This window comes from Protopterus annectens, chromosome 11.part0, assembly GCF_019279795.1.
Source record: "Protopterus annectens isolate FY-2018-M chromosome 11.part0, PAN1.0, whole genome shotgun sequence".
In the NCBI taxonomy this organism is placed as follows: domain Eukaryota; kingdom Metazoa; phylum Chordata; order Ceratodontiformes; family Protopteridae; genus Protopterus; species Protopterus annectens.
In genome coordinates this window covers 1,202,926,101-1,202,937,907 of record NC_056745.1, presented here as the reverse complement: position 1 = coordinate 1,202,937,907, position 11,807 = coordinate 1,202,926,101, and the positions used below count along the sequence as shown (strand labels likewise).

Genomic DNA, 11,807 nt, shown 5'->3' with positions numbered 1-11,807 from the left:
TCTGCAAGAGCTATTAAATGGGGTTTCATGCGGTCAAAGCAATATGCAAACCTGCTCAGACAGCCTGCAACCTGTCATCAGAGAAGACAAACACTGTAAAGGCAGGAAATCCAGCTGAGACCAGTCTCTGATGCTCTGCACGTGACTCAATTCAAGTACTAGCAGCTCACAACCAATAGAATGCTGCTTTTTCAATCTCTTAAGGATTACTGCTTACGAACATGTGCGTGTTTTGTTTGTCATCAAATGAATCAACCATCTGAACTGTATGCAGGCTGCAGCTTCTGTAAGCTTACACGAAGAGAAAAAAAATAGATGAAAACAGTATCACAGTAGCATCTACTAGGCAATGCACAGATCCCTTGGGACAAGAAATAAGCACAGTAAAACAGAACAGCATTCCTGTAATGATAGAGAAAATGTGCCTAGTCAGCTGTTCTGCTTTTGCAATACCATATAATATCAGACCTCCTGCAATAAAACTGTTCTACGCACTACAGTCATTTAAAATTAGTTAGCAACAATGATCCAAACCATAAATTATTATTCTAATATTCAAGCTTTCAAAGATGTCATCTCTCACAGCTTTGCTTTTATGAATATTCACAAGCAACATGTTACTAGGCAGTGCCCAGCACCTACCCTTCTGCAGCTGTTTGATCTCGCCATTCTCCTTCTTCATCTCATTCATTACTTTATGTTTCTTCTCTTTCTCCTTATCATTATCTTTAATAGTCAGGCCTAAAAAAGAAAATGCTTGTTACCCAGAATACAAACAAAAGAGCTTACAGCAGTATCCTACATTTGCTTGCTTCATGCCTTTTTTTTCTTATAAGGTCAATGTTTATTACCGTAAAATAAGCATAATGCACTTTATATTCCAGCAACCTTTGTATATTCTTAAAGTCAAAGTCTATTATTAATACATTATAAAATGACTCATACTTCAACATTTTTAGAAAACACATCTACTGGGTGCCTAGAAAAAATGTTCTAAAACAAAGACAACCTTTTTCTGAACACTAAAATCATGACTTCTCATATAAGATGTTCAATTACCAGGCAAGCAGACCAACAGGGAAGGGGGTACAACTTCAACATGCATAAATGTTTTATATACATCCATACATTTGTCTTTAATTAGCTTTGATAAACCTGCTTAATTCTGCAAGAAATCATGTCTGGAAATGTGTACTATTTAAATCCCTGCTCAAGAAGCTGAAACATCACACTTCTGACATCTCAAATTTATCATCTCTAGGAAAAATACTAGAAAAACTTGCATACCAAGAATACCACCTCCTCTCCCATAAATAGCATGGATTTTGACCTGGAAGGAGCACTATGATTGTCCTTTGGACCCTCACAGATAAAATCCTGATTAATGTGAATGGGGAGACTGCCCTCTTCACTAGCATAACTCGGCCATTTGACCTCATAGATCACTATATTCTTTTCTCCTACTTAAGTATCAGCACACAGGCACCATCCTGATTCAAAGACTTCCTCTTCCAGAGATCTTTTGAGGTAGAAATTAGAACCTCTACACCCACACAATCCTATAGCCACACTGCAGTACAAATGTTGCTTCTCTCCAATTTTATAAATAAACTTCCCTCTGACCTACACCATTCTCCACCTCATCCTTTACGCAGATGATGTGGTCATCTTTAAGTCCAGCAACAACCACTCTCACTGTTACAAAAGCAGCTCCAAAACAAACTTCTTTAACTCCCCTGTTGCCGGTCTACCAAAAAAGTTCCGCTTAACCTAACAAAACCTAATTCATGACTTGGTACACACCATAAACTATTAAAACTTACCAGCTCATTAGCTATAAAAGACCAGCATTAACTCCACAATAAACTATGTCAACCTTCAAATGTCTTGGTCTATGGCTAGTTCCAACCCTTAATTTCTAGCTTCATATTGATAAACCTAGAACATAAATAAACCAACTCTTACTCTGGGCTTGCAAATTTTCTCACTTCACTCCCCCAACAGCAAGAGCTGCCACAGGTAAAGGAATACTTTTTGCCCAATTCAAATATGGCCTACCTCTTATAGCTGCCATGTTCCCGAAGAACTCCATATCACCTCAAACTCTATTCAACAAAAAAGGGTCACCTCATATCCAAATCCACTACACAAACACTGCTACCTCACACTCAAAAAGGCTAGAAAGATGCCAGTCAAACAGAGAGCTAACCTATTTACTCAGTCCTTTAACATCTAAGTTACTTAATCAAGACATAATCATACCCCCAAACTCATACCAATCAACACCCTCCTACAGCCTTCCAAAACTACTACTCCCCATATGGTCCAGGACTACAAACTTCAACAGCTTCTTTTTCCTAGCCACAAAATTCTGGCAGGGCTCTCCCCCTATTTAAAATATCTTTCTACTTACTCTGCATTTTGATGCCAATTTAAAGCCTACCTTCTTGATCAAAGCCTCAGGCTACATCACTTAACTCCTAAATCCTACTACTACTCTCCACACATTCTTCTCCCTTCATTCATTGTCTCATCTCCAGCCTGTAAAAGTGTAGATATACTGCAGGTACCCGATTACATTCTGCTGTACAAATACTTCAACTGTTCATTTTACAGCTGCCATATTTTGTCTGCTATCTTCAACTGCTTCTGTAACTTTATTATGCCTTTATTGTATCTACACTATGTTCTCAATGATGTTGTATAACGTGGATTTTAATCGTCACAGTGCATCCAGGGCTGGATGTGATACTGGTCAGTGTTGATCAGTGCTCTACTGTGGTAAACAAATGCAAATAAATAAGGAAGTAAAGCTATGATGTCACTAATCAAGATACTCCCCCTCTGCTGGATACCAGTAGAGTACAAGGCAAAACTGACTATAGTGCTTCTCATTGGCAATGGAATCACAGACTGCCTAACCCATTTCTAAAGCCTTCATTTTTTGTATATTTTCTCAAATTATGGAAAATCCATGTTGCACTACAGAGAAAACTGAATATGATCTAAATAGGTGTTCTCTGATGCACACAGCATACTCTATGCATGCTTATACACTTATATCAAATCAAGTTTCTTTGGGTCCTAGAATCAATCATGACCCAGCAAAACCTGAACCTCGGGGAAACGGCTTTACCATTAGTCCTGTGGGGTGAGGTGGGGGTGGGTGACAAGACTAGCTCTTTCTGCTCCTTGCCATCAGTTAGTCAGGTTTCCATGAATCAAGATCGATGTTCCTGTACTTAGATACCCACTTATCTTATATTTGACATATACGCACACAGATTCGGTGTTGACAACCCTCAACACTGCTGCCCACCACTGCCGTTAAAGCTTTCATCTCCAGTGGTGATAAGAACTCAAGCGGAACTCAGGCTAAGGTAGGCAAATTAAGTATCCATCACCAGTTTTTTCTGTGCATGTGGTTTTGGGGGTGGGATTTCCATGTGTTCCCAAGTGCACAATGGCCCAAGACAGACAGAGAAAAAAAAACACTTGCAGTAGTGTTCTGTTTTAATACATGCCCGACTTGCAAGTCCGTTTCCATTGATGGCAAAAAAAATTTCCCATTTTTTTCCAGTGATCTCATTCATCTCCAGAATCACACCAAGACAAACTTGAAGCAATAAATGCTCACTGATTAATCTCAGATGTCAACCTAAGACAGCCAGAGCCAAGCAAGGTGACTTACAGGTGTTGTTTGGTCCAATAAGAGCAAAAGAGCAGTAGGCCAAAAAGGAGCCAAAAGTAATGGACTGAGGAATAATATATCCCAAAAAGATCATGAATGAATGCATTTAAAGAAATAAAAGAAAAAAAAAATCAGAAATAACTGATATGTCAGAATCAAAACTATTCAAAAATGTTGTGTTGTGATTCTAGAAACATTTTTTTTTTTTTTACAAGACTGCTATAATAATACTAATTATGGCCTTTTTTTTACTCGCTACCACAAAATGTTTTAACAGTAAAAAGCTGCCATTTATATTGCTTAAAAAAGCTGGAATAAAAAGCTAAATACACTCCCACTTATCTCCCAGATGTTATACAATACGTCTCTGTGAAGTATGCTGCAAAAGAAGTTAAGTTGCAGTTAATTAAAAAAAAAAACACAAACACATACAGCAGCTCGTGTAAAAACTATAAACTCTTGTATAACAAATAAAAATAAATTCCAAGTTGCCCTCTTGACTGCTGAAACTGCCTCTGCATCAAGCAGGAGCATTAAGTTTCTACTGCATTTATTCACTATTGCAATACTGCTACTGGCAGTAGACAGCTACATATGTGCAGTGAACTACATAAATATGTTTTGTGTTTGCCTTCTCTTAGGTTTACTTATTTACCCAGGCTACTGAATATGGCATAATTCAGGTAAAAATAGATGGCACTTATGATGTATCCATAACTGTGTAATATATATCAGGTGCACAAAGATTATGTAATTAACACTGGTAACCGAGATAAGCAAAGCTGCCTTAATGAAAATGTTATTGGGCAAGTATACAAGATGCTGAAATTCTACACTGTGCAGGAACAATTAAAATGAATAGACAGTAGTTTGTGAAACTAGCACCCCTCCCCAAGCAAACAAAGGAATAAACCTAGCACAATGGCCAATACAAAAATCAGGCTACACACAGTAAAGTCACTATGCAACAGGGCAACTCCCAATAGCTTCAGCTTCCGGATATAGAAACTTGTACTTACAGGAAATGATATACTCCATAATAGCCCTGTGGTCCCAATGCATCTGTGTTTTAGCAAGCAAAAGTACAGCAGGTTAAGTACACAAAGTTGTTGTTTGTCTTTCGGCTTTTAGGGGTCGCCACAGTGGAACTCGTCCGCTAATGATTGGCAGTTGTTTCTTTTATGGTGTTGAGTTGCCATCACGACGCCCAACCTTCAACGAAGGCACGCCCATTCAACGCATGTCTTTCGAACACCCACTCGACCGAGGGTATGACATGCAGACTCCACACAGAAGGCACTCCCCAACCTAAGCCGAGAATGGAACGGGAGAACCTCTTGCTGTGAGGCAACAACGCTACAGCTGCACCACCACGAAAGAATAGGTTAAGTTCACAAAGTACATGAACAAAATGCATCTTTAATTGCATCAGTATTACCATGAAAAGCCAACTAGCCATAGTCTCCTAGAACTGAACAATATTGAATTCTGAAACATTTTGCAAAACAGAGGTGAGAGAAGGACTACTTTATGTCACACTACACCCACTTTAATGCCAATTCAGCTTTACTCCTAAACTATCTTGTTTTGGACCTATGAGAACATGTTTTGAAACAGAGCCCCCTCCACTTTTCTTGACATTAGTCACTTAACTTTCAGCATGCCTTGAGTCTTCACAAGCTATTTGACACCATTACACAGAGTGGAATTCATAAAGGTTAACATAGGTTCATAGGTTGGTACTAGGCTATCAGCCCTAGGGCCTATACAAGCCTAGCCATAACAAATCCCTGGCAATTTCTTCCCACCCTATTTACTTCCCTGGAACCCTGTCTAGCAGGGCGACTGACGTGATCCCTGGGGTGAATTTCCTTTCTCCCATTCAATCATCAAGGTTCCTTTTGAAGAGGGCCAAAGAGGCACTCTGCTTGACATATATGGGCAATCTATTCCAGAGTCTGGGGAGTCTCTGGGTCAGGAACCTATCCCTCCAGCACGTTTTGTTTATTGTGATGACAAGGTTTAAATCCCTGGACTGTGTGGCTCTGAGGGATTGGGATTTCTTTAAGTGTAGCATGTCCAACAGATCTGGGTTTGACATGGCCTTGTATGTTAAGCAGAGATCGCCTCTGAGTAGACGATATGCCACAAAGTATAGCTGGAGTTTTTTTTTAAGGCGGTCAGCGTAGGGCATCTGTTTTAGGTCTGTGATTCTTTTAGTGAGGTATTTCTGCGGCCTTTCCAGTTGTTGCAGAAGTCTTGAGAGGTACACACCAAACGGGGCATTGTATTCTATAATGGGTCTAATGAGGGATGAGTACAGTGGGACAATGACCTCCTTTTTTCTGGATGAAAAGCCCTCAGTGATGAGGTGTGCCACACAGAAGGATTTCCTGACTGTTGTGGTGATGTGGTTATCAAAAGTGAGACCACTGTCCACCTGTGTCCCTAAGTCTCATCACAATTTTGGTGTTTAGTGTACTGCCACCTATATGGTAATTCACGGGTACATGTTTTTCCCAAAGGGGAAAACTATACATTTCTTGGCATTGAGCTTGAGCCCATGGCTCTGGCACCAAACATCTGTCTCTGTAAGGCCCTTGTGTAGAGTATCCACATCATTTGGGGGATTCAATAATGGCTCCCAGTTTGCAGTCATCTGCAAACTTTGCTAGTAGAGTCCCTTAGTGTTGGCCTTTACTTCAGAGAAGTAGATGCCAAACAACAGAGGTCCCAGGACTGAACCCTGAGGTACTCTACTTGTCACATGAAGTGTACAATTCAGAGATGGTCCTAAAACAGTGCTCTAGCACAATGAATATGCAACCCCTCATTAGGCTGTCTCTAATGTCATGTTAAATGGTAATGAAGTGGTCCAGGGCAGATGTATATACTAACTAACCATGTGCAGCACACACCCCCAGGTTCCACCTTTAGATAGAATCACTCTGCTATACAGATCAGCATGGTGACCATTCCACCATATTGTGTAGTGAGGCTGTGTTCAGCCATCACTGAAAGGTATGTAGTGGGGAGTTCAGTGGTAAGGTAGGGTCGGGAGATGCGTTACTGAGTGTATGCCAAGGTGCATTTGTAATTGTGTGTGTGTGTGTGTGTGTTTGTGTGATGGCATAAATGTTAAGGTGACAGCCAACGTAACAGTTAAGGTCTTTGCCTTTCAAGCACAAGGTAAAGGTTCGATATCAACTTCTGGATAATGCCTTAATGGAGTTTGCATGTTCTCCCGGTGTCTCTGTGGGGCTCCTCCCACCTCCTACAAACATGCAGTGTGTTTTCACCTCAAACTCAAACAAGAATAGAGCTTTGGGCAACAGCACAGACTCTAGATGGTGCCCCATACAGGGAAGAGTTCCACAGATCAACCACTTTGAGCATTAACTTTGATGTACAGTACCCTCTAAATAAGAGAGCACAGATCTCAGACTACGCTCTGTGTTAGGGTTAGCCATTTTTGGTATAACAATTGGCTCTAGGTGATTCAGTCATGCTGACTAATTTCGCCAAAAATAGGCATAGATATTTGCTGGTGATAAGTGGGTTGAGGACCCGGCTTACTCAGACCCATGCCAGGAAAAGCATGCTAATGGTGGGAGGGATGTATCTGCCCACCATAAAGCCCAGCAGCCCTGGGTCAAACTACTGGCCAGCCAGTGTCCAGTTGTCTAGCCTGGGTTACCTGGGACAACCCTGTTGACAGAAAGCTGGCCAATCAACCTTCCAAACTTGAACAAAGGATTGCTACACTCCGTGTAGGGTCACTAACAGGATGCAACTTGGAACGGAATGACATGATGGTAAGGAGGAGGCTGGGCATCCTCAAGGAGACAAGATGGAAGGGCAGTGTAGCAGGGACATTTGCCTTGGGATTCAGAGTCTACTACTCAGGAGGAGGCTAGACTAGAAATGGTGTTGGAATTGTGTTGAGGGAAAGGCTTCAGAAGACAGGGGGGGGTGTCATCAGAATTAGTGAGATATTTGTGCCAGACTCCACTGTAGGGATAGGGCAGTATTCATAATCTCAGCCTATGCCCCATAGCATGGGTGTGAGACAGGAAAGTGTGCAGTCAGACAGCAGCTGCAGGGCCTACTAGACAAAGCAGGACAGCATGAATTGGTGCTGATAATGAGTGACCTAAACGCACACATCAGAACAGACAGAACAGGATACGAGGAATGCCTGGGTCTACACAGGTGGGGTAACAGGAATAAAGGAGGACAGAACATTATAGACTTCTATCTAGCATTCTACAAGCTCCTGGAAAGTGACACAGCAGACAGCACAAAGAAATTATCAGGCTGCAAGGCAAAGACAGCAAGACCCAAAGAAGATAGTCAAGACATCCTTCATTAAGGCTGCCAGCAGCAACCTGCTCACCAGTCCACAGGAAATCAAAGGCAGACAGGAGTACTTCCAGTAGCTTCTGAATGAAAAGCACACACAAGCTATACTGCCCCAGACACATCCTATACTGAAAGATGAAGAGAAGCCCACTCTAGAAGTAAGAAGAGTTTAGGAAAATGAAGTCAGGGAAAGTAGCAGGCTCAGATGAGGTCACAGCACATATGATCAAGATGCTGGGTGAGATGGGGAAAAATGCTTCTTCAGGCTAATCATAGCAGTAAAGACAGAAACTGAATACTAGATGACTAGAGAATAAGCATACTAGTGCCAGTGTTCAAGAACAAAGGGGACAGCAACAACTGTGGGCTGTACAGAGGCATCAAACTCCTGTCAAACTGCATGAAAGTTCTGGACAGAGTGATTGATAAATACGCAGAGTAGTAGAAAGTAAGATGGGAGATGAGCAGTTCTGATTCTGATCAGGGTGTAGCACAACTGACTCAATGTTTCATTGAGACAAACAGTAGAGACCATAGAGATAAGGAAAGAGTCCAACTGGGCACTATTAGACTTGGAGAAAGCATATGACAAGGTCCCAAGAAAGTTAATTTGGGCTGTCCTGCAGTGGTTCAAAGTGTAGAATTAGTGCAAGCTATGTACAAGGACCCAATGACTCAAGTAAAAACAGTATTCATTCAGACTATCAGAGGGGTTTCCCATGGGAGTGCGTGTGAATCAGGGTCCAGCTCTAGGCCCAATGCGGATCATACTGATGATGGACTGCATTAGCAAATAGGCAGGAGGGGACAAATCAACAAAGCTGTCGTATGCAGACAACGTAGCAATACAGGCAGACTCTGAGTAAGAACTTCAGCAAAGGACAGGGAAGCAGACTGAGTAAGAACTTCAGCAAAGGAGAGGGGAATGAAATGCAAAACCGAAGAGACACAGGATGAAATGCCATACAGATAACATAATTGTAATGGCAACAAATGAGAAAAATCAGAAGCTGAGAATTGAGACAGAAAGGAAAAAAGTGGAACAGGTTAACAGTTTCAAGTATCTGAGAGGGTTTAAGGTACTTGGTATTTATGGACACATGCTTGTAACACTTTTGTACTTATAGTTAGCGAAATATGGTTAGATGGCATTTAAACTGTTTTGCATTTTCTTCTTTTTTATAAAATTATGTGGTATTTATTGTAAGAAAAACTGGTAAGCAAACAGTGAGGCGCGCTTTTAAATTGAATAATTGAAAGATTAATTAATAGTGGAATTGGCAAGGTTCAGTATAAATGGTTCCACTAAAATGTGTATTACTTGTCTTGAAAAAGCCTGGGACTGCCCGGGTGAAAGCGCTTGATGCATTGGATGTACTACACGTTTGTTTTTATTGTTACCAGTGGTGTTCCTAAAATAAAACAAAATATTTTCAGCACTTGGTTCTCAGTTGTGTGGACTGGACTTTTGTTTACCAGGGTGGTATTTTGTGAAGCTTATTTTATTTGAGTTATCTGAGAGGGTTGGCTTAAGAGAAGGTAAGTCTGCATGAGAAGGTCAAAGCTAGAATCGAAGGGGCCACAGCCAACTAGTACAGCATGTCAGGGGTAGTATTGTATGACAGAAGAATGGCATAGAAGCTGAAAAGTAAGATGTACAAAACAGTACTACTGGATAGTACAGAAACCTGCGCAGTAAAGACAGAGCAGTCGAGGAAGCTAGAGGTGATGGAGATGAAGTACCGAGACTATTAGTAGGAAAGATGAAGGGTAGCTACGACTGCACAGAAAGTCAGAGAACAGATTATAATGGTTTAGGTACATGTCCTGAAAAGACAGCAATCTGGTGAAGATGATCTGGGATGGACAGGAAGAAGGCAAGAGGAAATGAGGGCCCCCAGCAAAGAGACTGATGGATTGTGAGAGAGAAGTCCTGCAACAGTCAGACAAGACTATTTAAGAATGCAACAGTGGCAGTGAATCGAGAGAGATGGCAACTGCTGACAATACCCTGAGCCCATAGAAAACGGGGGAAAAAAGTTGATTGATGATAATGATGGTAGTGGTGTGTGCGCGCGTGTGTGTGTGTGTGTGTGTGTGTGTGTGTGTGTGTGTGTGTGTGTGTGTGTGTGTGTGTGTGTGTGTGTGTGTGTGTGTGTGTGTCTGCCTGGGAGGTAGGTTAAAGGAGTAGTAAGGGGAATGAGGTAAGGGTGTGTGTTCACGTGGTTGGAGAGGGTGGTCATACCTCTACACACACCCCTAGAATAATGAGCATAGTCTACAACATTAGGTGGGGGGGGCCACTAGCCACCAGGGATTATTTATAAGACTTGTACCATCACTGACTTACTTAAACCAATACAGGGACTGGGGAGGGTAACACTAGATGCCACAGATAATTGTACAACACTTGTGCCTTAACAGCATTAAACCAATACACGGATTGGTGGTGGGAAGATGCACCAAAGATTACTGTAACACACTTGTCTTGGCAGGCCTTAGTATGGGGATCAGCGGTGAGGAAAACACTAAACATCAAGGAGTCACCAAGGAGTTTAGTAAAGTGAATTAAAAAAGATGTGGGAACAAATACACACTCAACTGTTTAAAAAAAAAAAAGGGAGAGATTGAAAAGGGATTTGAACCGTGCATTCTTGATACAAGGGCTCTCTGCTTTACTCCACTGCACTAACAGAGAAGTTAGTGCAATGGGGATTTTGCTTTAACATATTTTAGATCTCTGGCATTACACAATGCCTGCAACATGTTATATACAACGGTGAAGGACTCCTTGATGCATTTACTGATTGTTATGAAGTGAAATGTGATGATGCTGCTTCCAGCAAATTTTGCTGCATTTAAAATGTATAAAATGTTTTAAAAAATTGTAAGCACCTACAGCTGTCTTTTGGCATGCCCTGCTTGTCTGGATTCTATTTCTAGACTCTTCCTAAGATCTCAGAATCAAACAAAATACAGCAAGGCTTTAGCTAGTGGTGGTTCAATGGTGCAGCAATTGGCTCTGTCACCTCACAGCGAGGGATTAGCTGGTTCGATTCTCAGCTGGCGTGCCTTTTGTGCAGAGTCCGCATGCCATCCCTGCAGTCAGGTGGGTTTCCTCCAGGTGCTCCAGTTTCCTCCCCTCATATGAAAATACATGCCTGAAGCGTTTCTCCCCGGGCCTCCAATGAAAATGGGTTCTGTCCCAGTCTCACTTTCCCGGTAAACAAATATTAAAATAAATAAATTACTGTTTTCTGTATGCGTTATATAGGAAAGTTTTAATTTTTAAATTTCTTGGGCAACTGTTTGATTTACACTTAATCTTTCAAAGTGTATTGCATAATTTTATTTCAAGAAAAAAGCTGTACTAAATATCTGAAGCTTGTGGTTGACTGTTTTAAAAAACATTTCTGAAACCATGTCATGTTTAATAAGCAACACGCACATATACAGTAACAGAAAAAGAAAACAAATCATAACATTTCCTATGTTATTTTCATACACTATACATACTGCTGCAGTACACTCTTACACAAAAGTACTATCACAGTATCTGAATTACTACCACCTTATCTCTGTTGTCACCCCATTCAGAGTTTCAGCAGCAGTACTGTACTTTTTGTGAAAGCCAGTCCTATAGCAGCATTTAATGGGATATTTGTATATGTACAAGGCACTTGTAGATAACTTTGCATTGCAAGGGGCCTTATTTTTTTTTAAACATTTTTATTAATCGTGACATTAAAAAGTG

The 11,807-nt window shown here is 41.1% G+C and overlaps 2 protein-coding genes across 2 annotated transcripts in view; both read right to left on the bottom strand.

Annotated features, from left to right (window-relative positions):
* Positions 1–691, bottom strand: part of RSBN1L (round spermatid basic protein 1 like) — a 1,493,418-nt gene extending 1,492,727 nt beyond the window's left edge. The window contains exon 1 of the mRNA XM_044088563.1: positions 643–691. The gene's annotated coding sequence lies outside the window, so the exon portion shown is untranslated. The remainder of the gene's footprint in view (positions 1–642) is intronic.
* Positions 1–11,807, bottom strand: part of PTPN12 (protein tyrosine phosphatase non-receptor type 12) — a 3,019,581-nt gene that overhangs the window by 699,982 nt on the left and 2,307,792 nt on the right. The gene's annotated exons all lie outside the window — the stretch shown is intronic.